Source organism: Chrysochloris asiatica, unplaced genomic scaffold, assembly GCF_000296735.1.
Source record: "Chrysochloris asiatica unplaced genomic scaffold, ChrAsi1.0 scaffold00062, whole genome shotgun sequence".
Lineage (NCBI taxonomy): Eukaryota > Metazoa > Chordata > Mammalia > Afrosoricida > Chrysochloridae > Chrysochloris > Chrysochloris asiatica.
Window position 1 is genome coordinate 2,875,511 of NW_006408580.1, and position 15,934 is coordinate 2,891,444.

Genomic DNA, 15,934 nt, shown 5'->3' on the forward strand with positions numbered 1-15,934 from the left:
TGGTTTTAAGTGGCTACTGTTCCTTTAAATTTTGAGGAGATCTGTGCACATGTGTAGTAGAACCCTCCAGGGGTGAGGGGAGGTGTCCACTTGCTCAGGCACCCCCTCTAGTCACCAGAATGGAAATGCACAGACAGCCAATGAACAGATCCAAATAATAATAATAATAATGTTCACACCTTTATCTCAGCTGTTCTGTCAGGCATCTGTGGCTGCTCTGATCCTTCCCCCACTTGGTCTCTTCCAAGATGGCCACTCTGAGAGCAACTGAGTGTCTTGGATTAGAAAGCACTAGATTTCTTGCTTCTGATACAAATTCCACTGGCTGTTAGCCTTCAAACTTTCTAAATATTCCTGTGTATGTGATTCGGAGTCTTGTACCATCCCCTGAACCTGCTTGGTCCAGTATTCTGTGTTGTTGCTGATGGAGATCCTCACAGCACTTCTACCTGATCTGCCATCTTCTTTTTTTTTTAAATTAAATGTTTTTATTTTGGATTGAGTGAAAGTTTACAGGGCACATCATCAGCTTCACATTCAACCATTCATATAGCTTGTTTCATTACATTGATTATTATCCCCTCCATATATCATCAGTTAACAGTGTTTCTCTCTATCCTCTTTAGCTTTTTTTTTTTTTTTTTTGGATGAGGGGGCCATCTTCTTTTGAAATGTTCTTTTGGATGATGAATGCCATGCCATTCTTCTTGAATTTGTCATTCCTGGCATAGTAAACCATATGCTTTCATATTCAAAATGTCAAATGCAGTCCATTTCAGTTCCCTGATACCTACAATATCATTTTTTTGGTGTTCCTTTTAATTTTTGACAACTCCCAGTTTTACTTGGTTTATACTTACTTCATATAACCCATCTTCCAATTATTAATGGGTATTTGCAGCTGTTTTTTCTCATTTTGAGTCATGTCCCATCAGCGAACGAAGATGCTGAAAGTTTTGCTCTAGTCTCAGGTCAACTGAGACTTTGAGGAGGAAGCTCATCCCAGTTGCATTATGCCCATCTATCAATCTGAGGGGCTTATCTTCTGGCACTATATCTGACAGTGTTCTAGTGCTATTCATGTTTCCATCTTCCAGCACTGTGTTCCATTGCTATTCATAAAGTGGCTAAACATTCAGAAGATTCACTTCTCCTTCTTCCTAGTCTGTTTAGTCTATCAACTCCACTGAAACCTGTCCACCATGGGTGTACCTGATGATATTTAAAATACCAGTGGCATAGCTTCTAATATCAAAGCAGCACACAAGTCCTCACAATACAACAAACTGATAGATGAGTGATGGGCAAAATTACAGAAACCTTTATTGAACTAGAATATAAAAACATGAAGCTTTTGTTTCTTGACATATCCTCCATCTAGGTTTATACATTTCTGCAGGGGTATTTCCAGCTCTCTAACCCTTTCCCAAAATGACAGTTTTGGTATCCTCAAGGAACTCAAATCATTTTCCTTTTAAATGTTCTTTGAGTTTGAGAAACAAAAACAAAAAAAATGCAAAAGGGGCAAGATCAGGGCAGTAGGGTAGATGGGGTAAGGTTTCCCAGTGAAATTTTCATAGGACAGCCCTTGCTACACTTAAAGAATGAGAAGGTGCATTATCATGATGAAAAAAATCCCTTGGGTCAACTTTCTTAGACATTTTCTCTTCACTGGAGTATCAATTTTCTGTAATTGTCTTTATAATAAGCCCTTATGATCACCCTGTGCCCTTTAAGAAACTGTCAAGATTACACCTTAGGAATAAAAAAAAAAAGATGTCATCATAACCTTCTTAGATGATCTCTCTGCCTTGAATTTAACTGTCCCAGCATTTCCCCTTGGAAGCCACTGTTTTGATTGGGCCCTTGTTTCAAAGGCACTCTAATGAGATCAAGACAAATGTATTACCAAGAGAAATTGTATGCAACCATCCACTGATCACAGAGACATGTTTAAACACATTCTATTTGGAATAAACTCATGCATGTATGAAATTGAACCCTAGTAGCTAAACTTTTTTACTTACACTTGTATATACCATGACCCCTAACAATTTTCAAGAGTTCAGCATGCTGTTAACGCCTTATATGACTGAAGAAGCAATTCAGCAATCTTAACTACTTGTGTAGTTTATCTACTTCCCTTTCCACATGGCTTCTTCAACCAAACCCAATATTTATAAGTAAAACTTATAGAAGATATTGCATAGCAAGCTGTCTTGCAAAAGAGATTAAGACTGGATTGGTGGTGGTGGTGGTGGTTGGTGGTTATGTGGCGTGGAGTCAGTTGTGACTCATAGCGACCCTGTACACGGTTTCTGAGGCTGTAAATCTTTACAGGAGCAGAAAGGCTACTCTTTCTCCCATGAAACAGCTGGTAGTTTTGAACTGCTGACCTTGAGATTAGCAGCCCATTTCATAACCACTACACTATTGGAACTGCCTAAAACCTGTTTCCTCTGATTTTTTTTTTTTTGTCTGTTATTATGGGGTTTTTTTCACTTAGACAAAAGGAAATAAATTTATCAAAGATGTTCCTGAGGCTCAAAGTTCCTGGGTGAATCAAATGTGAAGGACAAATGGCTCACTAGGGAAGATTTCTAACAATGGGCATGTCACTGAGTGGTTTATCTTGTATATTTTCGGTTACTCCAGCCCCAGCTATGAGAGAAGCAGGAAGAGAGCAGTGAGGGGTGGCCATAATAGTATAAGAAGGAGGAAAGAAAGAGGTAAAAGAAACCTCTACACTGCTCTAGCACCTTAGAGAGTACCATGACGATACCCTGTTTCCCTCAAATTAATCTTTCTCTGCCAGGTCCACTGGAAAAATAGCTTTAATAAGTGAAATGATCTCTTGTGCTCTTATACCCTTTTGGCTTACTTCTCCTGCCCCTCATTACTCCTTCCCCAACACTGAACCCCAACTGTCATCATGCTGTGCCTCCCTTTGTCACCTGATTGGACATGTTCCCGTCCTGTGATTTGGACTTTTCTTTCTTTTACTTAACTTTTGCTCAATAAAACCTAAGTGAATGTGTGTGTTAGCTTTAGCAATGATCAAAAGAGGGTCCTCCACATAAACATGCTTGGGAAATACATATGGGTCACGTGCAAGCATTGATATCTGGACCTTATCTAAAAGAATGGCACCTTGGAGAAGCTGCAGCAATTTGAGTAGATACAATACGTTGACCTTTTCATCATCTTTAACTAGTTGCCAGCAAGTTTATTCTGACTTATAGTGAACCCATGTGTGTCAGAGTAGAACTGTGCTCCAGGGGGTCTTCCTAGCTGATTTTTTCAAGTAGACCGTCATGTCATTCTTCTAAGACACCTTTTAGTGGACTCAAACTTCCAAACTTTCCATTAACAGCTAAGCACAATAACAGTTTGCATCACCCAGGAATTCCAAGTCACCTCTACTACTATCTAAATTCAGCGCTAATTCAGGTTGGCTGCAGATTTTGTTTCTATGTATGGACTATGACTCAGAGGCTTATTTGGGAGAGAAGCCATGCCCATCTGGCTCATCTTTATGCCCACCCACATACAACTCCTCCCCCAATACCTGTGTCTGGCACAAAGAGCTCCATATTGCTCTTGACTTAATGATAATGAGCACATGATTGTTTATTTTCTCAATCTGAACAAGGAGATAACAAGAAACTACACTTTTCCATTTTAATTACAGTCTTCAAGATATCAATGTTAATATTTGAGTGTTTTGTATTCATTCAATAATTAATTCTCACAATTTATCATAGTATTATTTGTCTAAGCCCAATGTAAACTTTATGTGAGCTATTATTGTTTTATGGACAGAGAAATTATGTTTAAATACTTAAGAACAAGAGAGAGGCACAATTTAGAAGTGAACTTCATATGGAAATAAGTGAAAACTAAATTCAAATCAACGAGTTGATTAAGGATATTACTCAGTGATGATGATGTTGATGATGTTTCTGAGATGCATATTTTTCATTAGACATCCTCAACGAACTACTTAACATTTTGTCTTTGGTTTTAACAAAACAGAATTTGATTAAGGAGAAAAATGATTGTCTTTATGTTCTATCAGATTTTCTTTTCAAGTATTGTCCTTATCCCAGTCAAAGGCATCACTGTTCTGCCAATGACTCAAGGCCATTATGACTTCCTTCCCTCTTTGAACCATACCTATTCACCAGCTAAACACAACCATCTTGACCTCCTAGGCCTATTTTAGTATTTTCATGTCAAGTGCCACCATTGTAGTATAAGTCCTTACCTCTAAGAGGGAAATAGTTCTTTCTTCAATCATTAATATTTCCTTGCAGCCAATATGTATCAATATAGCTTATTTATAAGCATAAATAATTTATAAACAGAAATCAGATCATATCATGTCTCTGCCTCAAACCCTACAATGACATTGCATTTCAAATAAAATTAAAATGCCTTTCCGAGGCCTAGAAGGACTTACATGATCTTGGACCCTAAAGTCTTTCACTTTTCTAGTTGCTTTCTACACTCCACCCATTACACTGCAGACACTTCAGCCATCTTACTATTCCTCAAACATAGTAAGTTTTGATTTGTTTGTTTTTAACCTCAGAATCTTTCTATTTGTTGTTTACTGGCCATCTTTTGAATATTGCCAATGTTGTTATTGTTGATAAAATAAGTTTTCACTGAACCATTTAGACTCCAGTGACTATAAACAGAAAACAACATTTTTCATTCTTACTACTGCACTTTTCCACCACTTGTCTGTTACTTACATGTGATGCTGGAATTTATGCCACCAGGATTTTAAATGCCAGCAGGGTCACCCATGGTGGAGCATCTAGACTAAGACAGACAAGGAAGAAGTACAGGTAGACTGCTTCTGAATGTTTAGCCACTGAAAATCTTATGAATAGCAGCAGAACATGGTTAGGCATAGTGCCTGAAGATGAGCCTATCAGGTTGGAAAGCACTCAAAGCAAGACTGAGGAAGAGTTGCCTTATCAGAGTAGAACTGACCATAATGATGAGAACAGAATACAGCTTTCAGGACCTTCATTTACTAATGGGACAGAATGCAAAATGAAGAGAAATAGCTGCAAACATCAATTAACAATTGGAACATGCAATGTATGGAGTATGAATCTAGGAAATTTGGAAGTTATCAAAAATGAAGTTGAATACATAAAAATTGAAATCCTAGGCATGAGTTATGGAATTCTGGTGTGGCTCTATATGATCAGCACTGGACTGCAAACCATAAGGTTGGAAGTTCAAACTCACCAGCTACCTCTTGGAAACACTATACTGGGTCACTATGAGTCAGAATTGGCTCCACAGTGCTTAACAACAACAAGGCATTAGTTGGAGTCCTGGTAAGGTGCTGTGGGCTAATTCACTGGACTGCAAAATCAGTTTGAACCGCAAGGTTGGCAGTTCAAACTCATCAGCCACTCCTTGGAAACCCTATATAGGATTGCTATGAGTCAGAACTGACTCAACGGCACTAACAACAACAAGGCATTAGTAAGCTGGACAGGTACTGGCCATTTTGAATCAGACAATCATATGATGTACTATGCTACAAATGACAAATTAAGGAAGAATGCCATCATATCCATCAACAAAAATAATGTTTCAAGACGTGGAGACATGGAGTGGCTGGGGACTCTGAACTCAAGGAGGGAGAGGGGCTGTGTGCTGACAGCCAGGCGCCAGGCTTGCAGGGTATGTTGTTTGAATGGTTATATATTCTTGAGTTCTTTGGTGTACATCCAAAAATAAAAAATAAAAAACAGAGGAGATGGAAGCAAACAGAGGGAATGATGATGCATGGAGGGGATTGTAATCATTGAAATGAAATGAAATACGATAGGATGAATGTAAAACTGATGTTCTCCCATGTAAACTATCATTCAATTCACAATAAAAAATTTTAAAAAATAATGTTTCAATATATAACTTGAAGTACAATACTGTCTGTGGTAGGATAATATCCATATATGTACAAGGAAGACTAGTTAATACCACTATTACTCAAATGTATCCAACAACCAGTAAAGCCAGTGATGATGAAACTGAAGAATTCTACTAACTTATTCAGTATAAAATAGATCAAACATGTAATCAAGATGCATTAAAAATTACTGGTGCTTGGAATGTAAAAGTTAGAAACAAAGAGGAAGCATCATAGTTGAAAATTGTGGCCTTGGTGATACAAATGATAAATAATGTTGAAGACCACATGATAGAATTTTGAAATATCAACAGCTTTCTCATTGCAAATACCTTTTTTTTTTCCAACAAAATAAAAAATGACTATACACATGGAACTCATCAGATGGAATACACAGGAATCAAATTGATTAGCTCTGTGGCAATAGACTGTGGGAAAGCTCAATATTATCATCCAAAACAAGGCCAGGGACTGACTGTGGAACTGACCTTCAATTGCTCATATGTAAGTTCAGGTTGAAGCTGAAGAAAATTAAAATAAGTTCACAAGAGCCAAAATATGACAGCGAACACATCTCAGGTTAATTTAGAGATCATCTCAACAATAGATTTGATGCAGTAGACACTAATGAACCAGAAGAGTTTTAAGATGCCATCAAGAACATCAAAAGGAAGAAAGCAAAAGGTCATAAAGAAGACAAGAAAGAAGGAAAAGAACAAAATGGACGTCAGAAGAGACTCTGAAACTTGCTCTCCAGTGTAGAGATGCTGTGCAAATTGAAGGAATAAGTAAGTAAAAGAGCTGAGCAGAAAGCTTTAAAGGGCAGCTTGAGAAGACAAAATCAAGTTACATAATGAAATATGCAAAGACCAGGAGCTAAAAAACCAAAAAGGAAGAGCACACTCAGAATATCTCAAGCTGAAAGAAATGAAGAAAAACAATCAAGCCTCAGGTTGCAATACTGATGAATTCTATGTGCAAAATATTGAATATTGCCAAAAGCATCAAAAAAGATGGAAGGAATACAGAGTCACAGTATAAAAAAAAAAAAAAAAAAAAGGCCAATGTTTAGCCATTTGAAAGATAACATATAATCAAGAACCAGTGGTACTGAAGGAAGATGTCCTAGCTGTACTGAAGGCATTGTCATAAAGCAAGGCTCCAGGAACTGATAGAATATAAATTTAAATCTTTCAACAAACTAATGCAGCATTGGAGGCACACACTCATCTATGCCAAGAAATTTGGAAGACAGCTTCCTAGCTAACAGATTGAAAGACATTCATATTTTTGCCTGTTTCAAAAAGATGACCCAACAGAATGCAGAAATCATCAAATATCATTATATCACATGCAAGTAAAATTTTGCCAAAGATAATTCAAAAACTGGTTGTAACATTACATGGACAGTGAACTGCCAGAAATTAAAGCCAGATTCCGAAGATGTGGAATTTTGGATATCATTGCTGGCATCTGATGCATTGTGGCTGAAAGCAAAGAATACCAGAAAGATGTTTCCTTGTGCTTTATTGACTATGCAAAGGCTTTTGACTACAAAGGTCATGACAAACTATGGATAACATTGCAAACAATGGGTAATCCAGAACACTTAATTGTACTCATAAGGAACCTGTACGTAGACCAAGAGGCAGTTGTTAGAAAAGAACAAGGAGATACTGAAGGGTTTAAAATCAGGGTTGTTTCCTTCACCATACTATTCAGTCTGTATGCTGAGCAAATAATTAGAGAAGCTGGATTATGAAGAAGAACATGGCGTCAGGACTGGAAGACTCATTAACAACCTGTAAATATGTACATGATACAACCTTGCATGCTGAAAGTGAAGAGGTCTTAAAATACTTACTGATGAAAATCAAAGAATACCGCTTTCAGAATGGATTGCTCCTAAATGTAAAGAAAATAAAAATCCTCACAACTGGGCCAATAAATAACATCATGATGAGTGGATTAAAGATTGAAGTTGTTAAAGATAATCTGTGATAGTTAAAGTTTTGTACCAAATTAACGGGGCCAGATTTGATAACAGAGATGTGGCTATTACTTATGATGTGATAAACCAATAATCCTACCACTACCCTGATCTGATTAACTGATGACTCCAAAGGATGTGGTGGGTAACACATTTTATCTTATAAGAGATAAAAGGACAAAGTGCCTAAATATATCACATGGGGAGGTGATAGTCTCTTCAACAGATGGTGCTGGCAGAACTGAAAAGTGATATGCAAAAGGTTGAAACAAGACCTTTACCTCATGCCTTATACAAAAATCAACTCAGCATGCATTAAAGACCTAAATGTGAACCCCAGAATTATGAAGGTCTTCAAGGAAAAAGTAGGGACAAATGTGAAGGCTCTAATTCAGGGCATACACAGACACCCAAACATTTTGAAAACTACACAAAAAAAGTAGACAAAATAGATGAGTGGGACATACTAAAAATTAAAAATTTATGTGCATCAAAAAATGACATCAAAAGAGTAAAAAGGGAACCCACAGAATGGGAAAAAATCTTTTGCAATGACACATCAGACAACGGACTAATTTCTAAAATATATAGGAAACTATAACAACTCTACAAGAAAAAGACAAATAACCCAATTGAAAAATGGACATAGGACATGAACAGACACTTCACCAAGGAGGAAATCCGGCCAGCCAACAATCATATGAAGAAATGTTCACAATCACTAGCCATCAGAGAGATGCAAATCAAAACAACAATGAGATATCATCTCACACCAACAATAACAGCAAAGATCAAAAAAGTAGAGGACAATAAATGCTGGCGGGGATGTGGAGAGACTGGGACACTCCTGCATTGCTGGTGGGATTGCAAAATGGTCCAACCTCTCTGGAAAGCAATATGGCGCTTCCTCAGAAGGTTGGAAATAGAAATACCTTATGATCCAGCAATTCCTCTACTTGGTATTTACCCACAAGGAATACGAGCTATAACACGAGTAGATATATGAACACCAATGTTCATAGCAGCACTATTTACAATAGCAAAAAGATGGAGACAGCCAAAGTGCCCATCAATTGAAGAATGGATAAACAAACTGTGGTACATACACACAATAGAATATTATGCTACCTTGAAGAACAACAAGGAAGCCGTAAGCCACCACATGACATGGAAGAACCTTGAAGACATTATGTTGAGTAAAATTAGTCAGTTACAAAAGAAGAAATACTGCACAAGATCACTACTGTAAAAGACTAAGAAAAAGAACCCATACTAAAAAGGAGGGAGAGTTTTTGCCGGTTATCAGGATGGGGGGTGTAGGATGAGGGGAGGGAGGGGAAGGTGGAGCACAAGGTATGGAATAGATACAGTATAGTTTGGGTGCTGGAGAGGGGGGCAATACACAAGAAGGAGGAGGGGAATGGAAGAACAAGGCTCATGGGAGAACAATTAGGCAGGTTTGCATGGGCTAAGTGGGACAGAGGTAAATAATGATGTATGCACAACCTTGGAAGAACAGGGCTCTGGGATACAAACATCGAGGCATGGTTTGAATGGAAAAAGGGGGGGAATAATGTTAAGATGCTTGGCTGTCTTTTGAATCTTGGTTTCCCTTGCCTGTCTTTTGAATATTGGTTTCCCTTGCATACTATTGTAAAATAGACAGTTGAGGGGGAGAGAAAGGAATAGCCAGAAATATCAGTATAGAAATCTTGTAAGTCCATCTTCTGCCTACAATTGATTGTTGTTTGTTACTAAGTGCCGTCAAGTCAATTCTGACCCTTAGCGACCCTGTATAGGGTTTCCAAGGAGCAGCTGATGAGCTTGAACCACCGACCTTGAAGTTCAAACAACTTTGCAGTCTGATGCATTAGTGCACAGCACCACACCAGAATACCTAAAATGGGGCTACAACTTGTCCAGTGAAGGAGGCTTCCTGTGGAGCCTCTGCATTGAATAAGACCATAGGTGGAATCCTGAACCCCATCCAGAATCTTCTGAGGTGGGAAATCTCCACTTGAAAGGACAAGCAGACCAGCTAGAAGAACAGAAGATACTTCTTGAAAAAAAGACTAACAGGAAAAATACAAAACATTAATGGCAGTCCAACTGACTAGTACAAGAACAAGCAAGTTGCTCACCCAGGAGACATCAAGTCTAGTGATTGGGTCCCCTCAGGGTAAACCCCCTTCCAAGACTAAGACTCAAGGGGAATACATGAGCAGACATGTGGTCTGACTGGTGACCACCTTGGTCACCGATAACGGGAAGCGATGGAAAAACAGCAATGAAGCTGTGTGCTAAGTCCTACCATGTTCAATAGACTCCTGTCAACCAGGTTGAGACATGGCTGGCCAGCAGTATGGCAAGACCTGGGGACTCCTGGACTCAGAGTCAGTGACATAGCCACAGAGGACTAGAGTGGAGAGTGAAGCATCCAGCTGATAAGAAGTGAGGGGATACACACAAGAACACCCACACTTTCAGATAATACCCACTTGACCTGGCTTCAATAGCTGGATAATCAGAACTCAACTAGAAGAAGAAAGAAGAGGGGGAAAAAAAGTAATCTGATACAATTTGATGAACTTGACCTACACTTATGGATGCAGTAGCTCAAAAGAGGGAACAAATCTTTACAGCGAGGATCATCCCCACCCCCTCGGTACAGAGGGTAGACAGGGATGGGCAACTTGGACATTGGCTACTCAAAATGGGAGGGGGGGGGGCTACAAAGGCAAGAAGTGACTGGCTTACAAGTTTTCAAGAGGGAGCCTAGATCCAAAGGGTGTGGAGGAAGGTAGAATCTCCACTGAGTACTATCCAATCTGTCTGAGCAGGGCTGATGAAAGGAGATGAAGATAGTACTCTTGTGGTATAATAGTGAATAATTTCTATCAGGACTGACTGAGGGTTGGAAATGTAAAGGTAGACGTTTTGTAGCAAAAGGAGGGGCGTGGTTGACTTTACAGTCCAGGAGCGGAGGTCTCTGGGACCATCAAGGAGAAGAGCGGAGTGTGGGATCCTACCCAGAGAAGCAGTGATGTCAGAGATGGAGACAAAGATAATGTGGAGTGATGGAGCCGCTGGGGATTCTAGACCCAGAGGGAGAGAGGCTGTTTGCTGATGACCATGGGGCAGGCTTGCATAGTATACCCTTTGGTTGGTTGATGATGCATGGGAGGGACTGTAACCATGGCAATGAAATGATATACAATAGGATGAATGTAAAGCTAATATTCTCCCATGTAAACTATCACATAATTCACAATAAAACATTTAAAGAAAGAGAGACAGATCAAAGGAGAGAGACAAGCACCACCAGGTAAAAAAGCCAGCAATGGAGTGTGACCTTTGGACCTGAGGTCCCTGACTATAAAGCTCCTCCTATGTCCTCAGGGAAAATTTATGCCAAGGAGTATGGGGATCTCCAAGGAATACTGCTACTACTGATACTGAAAGGAAACAAAGACCTTTCCCCAGAGTTGACAAAAAGAAAACCTTCCCCAAGATCCAGCACTCTGAATTTGGGCTTCTAGCCTCCTAAACTGTGAAAGAATAAATTTCTGGTTGTTAAAGCCACCTACATGCAGCTTTCCTGTTTTAGCAGTATTAAATAAGTAAAACAGAATTTGGTGCCAACAGTGGGGTCCTCCTCTAACAGATGACTACACTGTGGAAGTGGTTTCTGAATTAGATAATGAGCAGAGGCTGGAAGAGTACTAAGCTTCCTGATAGTGAAAGCCTAGATTGACTACAAATGACAGTTGGTGGTACTTTTGAAGTCAAAGGCATTCTAATTAGAGCTCAGAAGAAAGTGAGGAGAATTGTAGTACTTGAGATGGCACAGATGGTGAGAAGTGAAGGAGAAAATGCAGGAGCAGAACCAATAGATTGATACAAAACAGAATGGAAGCTGTCTTGTATCAAGAGAGTTGAGCACCTTCATGCAAGAGTCTTCCTGGCAGAGTGGAGTACCTCTGGGCACTTGTCAGTGAAATTAGGCTCTGTGACCCATGGAGAGGGAAAACAGCACCTTCCAGCCAAAGCTTGCTGGTGGAATGAGGTGCCTCTGGGCATTGAAGAGTTTAGTGACACTTATATGAGCAGAGCAAAGACCAGGCTAGTCTCTTCTAGACATCAAGGAACCAGGAAGCAGAAGCTGAAAGACTAGGAGCATGAGAAGCAAAGCTGCCTCCATTTAAAAAGATAGAAACATGATCTCTGGGGTTTCTGAGGGTAAAGCTACAATTTCCTAAGTTTCAAGAAGTTGGCTTCTTTATGAACTCAATTCTGGAGTGTGGGACTCCTATTAAGATGGGACCTCTGTCCAAAGTTGAGGGGTTGAGCTGCCATGCCCCAGGGACTAAAGGGGTGAGGTCACCACTCTGATAGACTAGGAGAATGGGGCTACTCAAAGTAGAGGGAGCAGAGTTGCCATTCCGGTGGAATCTGGAGGGTGGAGCTGAAGTTCAGGGTTGAGGGGCCTTTACCTAGAATCCAGAGTGCACGGTCAATACCTAGATCCTAGAAGGCAAGGCCATTACTTAGATAGTCACAGAGAACAGAAGATTATTTTCAAGACTTGAGAGCTAATGTAAATTGTTCTGCTGGGCTTTTAACTTGCTTAGTACCTGTTATCCCTTCGTTCCCTCCAATTACTCCCATCCATTTGTAATGGAATGTCTATCTTTTGCCTGTTCTACCACTGCATTTGGAAGCACACAACTTGTATTCTAGATTCACAGATGAAAAGGAATTCTGTCCAGATTGAAATTTAGATTTGGAAGAATTTGGAATAATATAATGGGATGAATGCATTTTTGTTGTATGCATGTTAGTGGTATTATGTTATATGCAAGTATGACTTTATGATTGTCTTTATTTGGAGATTATCTATGGCTTAAAGTACCAAGCTGCCTAGGAGTGAACTGTGATAGTTAAGGTTTTATATCAAATTGACTGGGCCAGGTATTTCTGTTATAGCAACATTAGATAATTTAGACAGCTTCAGTTTGCTTGGATCCACAATCAACAATCATGAAAGCAGCATTCAATAAATCAAATGACATATTGCATTAGGCAAATCTGCTGCTCAAGACCTCTTTAAAGTGTTCAAAAACAAATATGTCAGTTTGAGGACTAAGGTGCACCTGACTCAAGCCATGGTATTTTCAGTCACTTCATCTGTGTTTGAAAGTTGGACAAATGGGAGACCAGAAAAGAACTGAAGCATTCAAATTATGGTGTTGGATAAGAATATTAAATCAGCATGGACTGCCAGAAGAACAACAAACCTATATTGACAGAAATGCAGCCAGAATGCTCCTTAGAAGCCAGGATAGTGAGAATTCATCTTTGGTGTTGTCAGGAGGGACCAGTCCCAGGAAAAGGTGAAGTGGAGGGTTGGTGAAAAGAGGAAGACTCCAATGAGATGGATTGACATAGTGGCAGCCACACTGGACTCAAACATAATAACAATTATAAGGACAGTTCATGACCAAGTTTTTCATTTTGTTATGAATTAGAACCAACTTGATGGCAGCTAACAATAATAACAACAAGAACTGTTCTTTTGTCATCAACTTCATTTTTCCTCAGCCCAGAATGAAATCCTGGATAGATCCCATTGCTTACTTGATAGCTTTCAAGCATGAAAAAATCCAGCAAGATCTGAAACCATGGTTTTCAGCAGGTAAGGAACCAATAAATGGGGGCATTTGGAAATTGATGCAGCATTTTTAATTGGCACATGGTGGACGGGATCCAATGACATTGTCTAGAAAGGGACCAGAGAGTCCTGGTGTGGGACTATGGGATAAAGCACTGGACCGCAAGATCAATTTGAACTGCAAACTCACCACTTGCTCCTTGGAAACCATATACAGGGTTGCTTTGATTCCAAATGGACTCGATGGCACTTAATAACAACAGCTAGGAAGTTTGCTGGACATGCATAAATATTTTGAAAACCATATAAATACAAAGTATGTTTTGGATCACCTTACTAGACATTAAATTTTCTAAAAGTGCAAACTCTGAATAAATCAAAGGATGATTGTACTTTGCCTTCTTCAAAACGTTAGCAAGAGCTGTTCATCATTTCAGAAAATCATTCACTAACAGACACACCATTTGTGGTATTTAAATAACGTATGTGCATCAGAATAACATACGTGTATCAGACTTCATTTGTAAATATGGTAGTTCTGTATATGGATAGGAATACACTTACTTATCTCTTATTTCAAATACTCAAAGACAAAGAAAAAACTATTGACTTTTTCAATATTCAATTATATATTGTTATTTCATGTCAACCCAGACTTATTTATTAAAATTAGCTGAAAATATTTTATTTCTAATTTCATTTAAGGAGTCTTGGTGTGGCGCTGTGGGCTAATGCATCAGACTGCCATCATTAAAACTGCAAGTTTGGTGGTTCAAGCTCACCTGCCGCTCCTTGGAAACCCTATGTAGGGTGGCTATGGGTCCAAATTGACTCAACGACACTTAACAACAACAACAACAATTTCATTTAATGTAGGCATATCAAAGAAATTATCTATCAAAATATATTTTATCTTATTGTAAAGTATCTTTTATTTCTCCTTCATATTATAGTTAGAGCATCAAATTTATTTATGCTTGCAATTATCATACAAGTAGGTTAAATTTGATTTTGGGATATTAAAGAAAAATATATTTAGAAGAAAGTATAGGAGCAATGCTGTTAGACTTGGATTTTAACAATGGATTATCTAACATAGTAACAAAAGCACACACACAAATAAATAAATAAATGAGGCCTTGCAAAAATTAAAAACTTTTGTTCATCAAAAGACTTTACCAAAAAAACTGAAAAGATAACCTACAGCTGGAAGAATAACTTTGGAAGGCTTATATGCTATAGTAATCTAATAACCAAAATGCGTATAAAACTTAACCTAAAAAAAAAAAAAGACAAATCAGTTATAAATTGGGCAAAAGACTTGAATAGAAATTTCACCATAGGATAGTCATATGACCACAAAACACATGAAAAGATATCCAGTGTCATTAGCAAATAAAAAAAATCAAAGCCACAGTGAAATGACATTTTTCACTTCCACAAGCAAAATTAAGATTCAAGAAAACAAATCAAAATAAAACCAGAAGATAACAAATGTTGGTAATCAGGTGAAGAAATTAAAACCCATATCCATTGCAGTGGGATTGCAAAATGGTGCAGCTGCTGTTGTGGAAAACAGTGTGGTGGTTTCTCAAAAAGTTAAAAATGGAACTACCATATGACCCAGCAATTCCACTCCTAGGTATTATCTCCAAAAGACTTGAAAGAAGAGACTCAAAAAGATACTATTAGTCAAATTCATTATAGCCAAAAGGTGGGAAACACCCTAATTGCCTGTCAACTGGTGAATGGATAAACAAAATGTGTTATATACATACAATGGGATACTACACCGCCAATAATAAAAATGAAGTCTTGATACATTTTATAAAATTATGGAGTTTAAAGACATTGTGTAGAGTGAAATAAGCCAATTACAAAGAGTCAAATCTTGAATGATCTTGCATGTATAAAAAGGAAAGAACAGGCAAATGTATAGAGACCAACTTTATTTGTGGTTACAGAGATGGAAGGAATGGAGGAATTACTGTCAATAAATTGTACACCTGTAAAAAGTTGAATTAGGAAAAGTTGTGTGATAGATATATTTACAGCAATGACCTCTCCCCTCAAAAGAAAAAAAAAGTAGCTGCTGAGGCTGCTTATGAACAATCAAACACTTCAAGAAATTTAGTTCCAGAATTGAGAATCCAGAAATTAACGCATCTACATACAGCCAACTGATTTTTGACAAAACGCCTAAATATATCGCATGAGGAGGTGATAGTCTCTTCAACAGATGGTGCTGGCAGAACTGGAAAATGATATGCAAAAGACTGAAACAAGACCTTCACCTCACACCTTATACAAAAACCAACTCAACATGGATTAA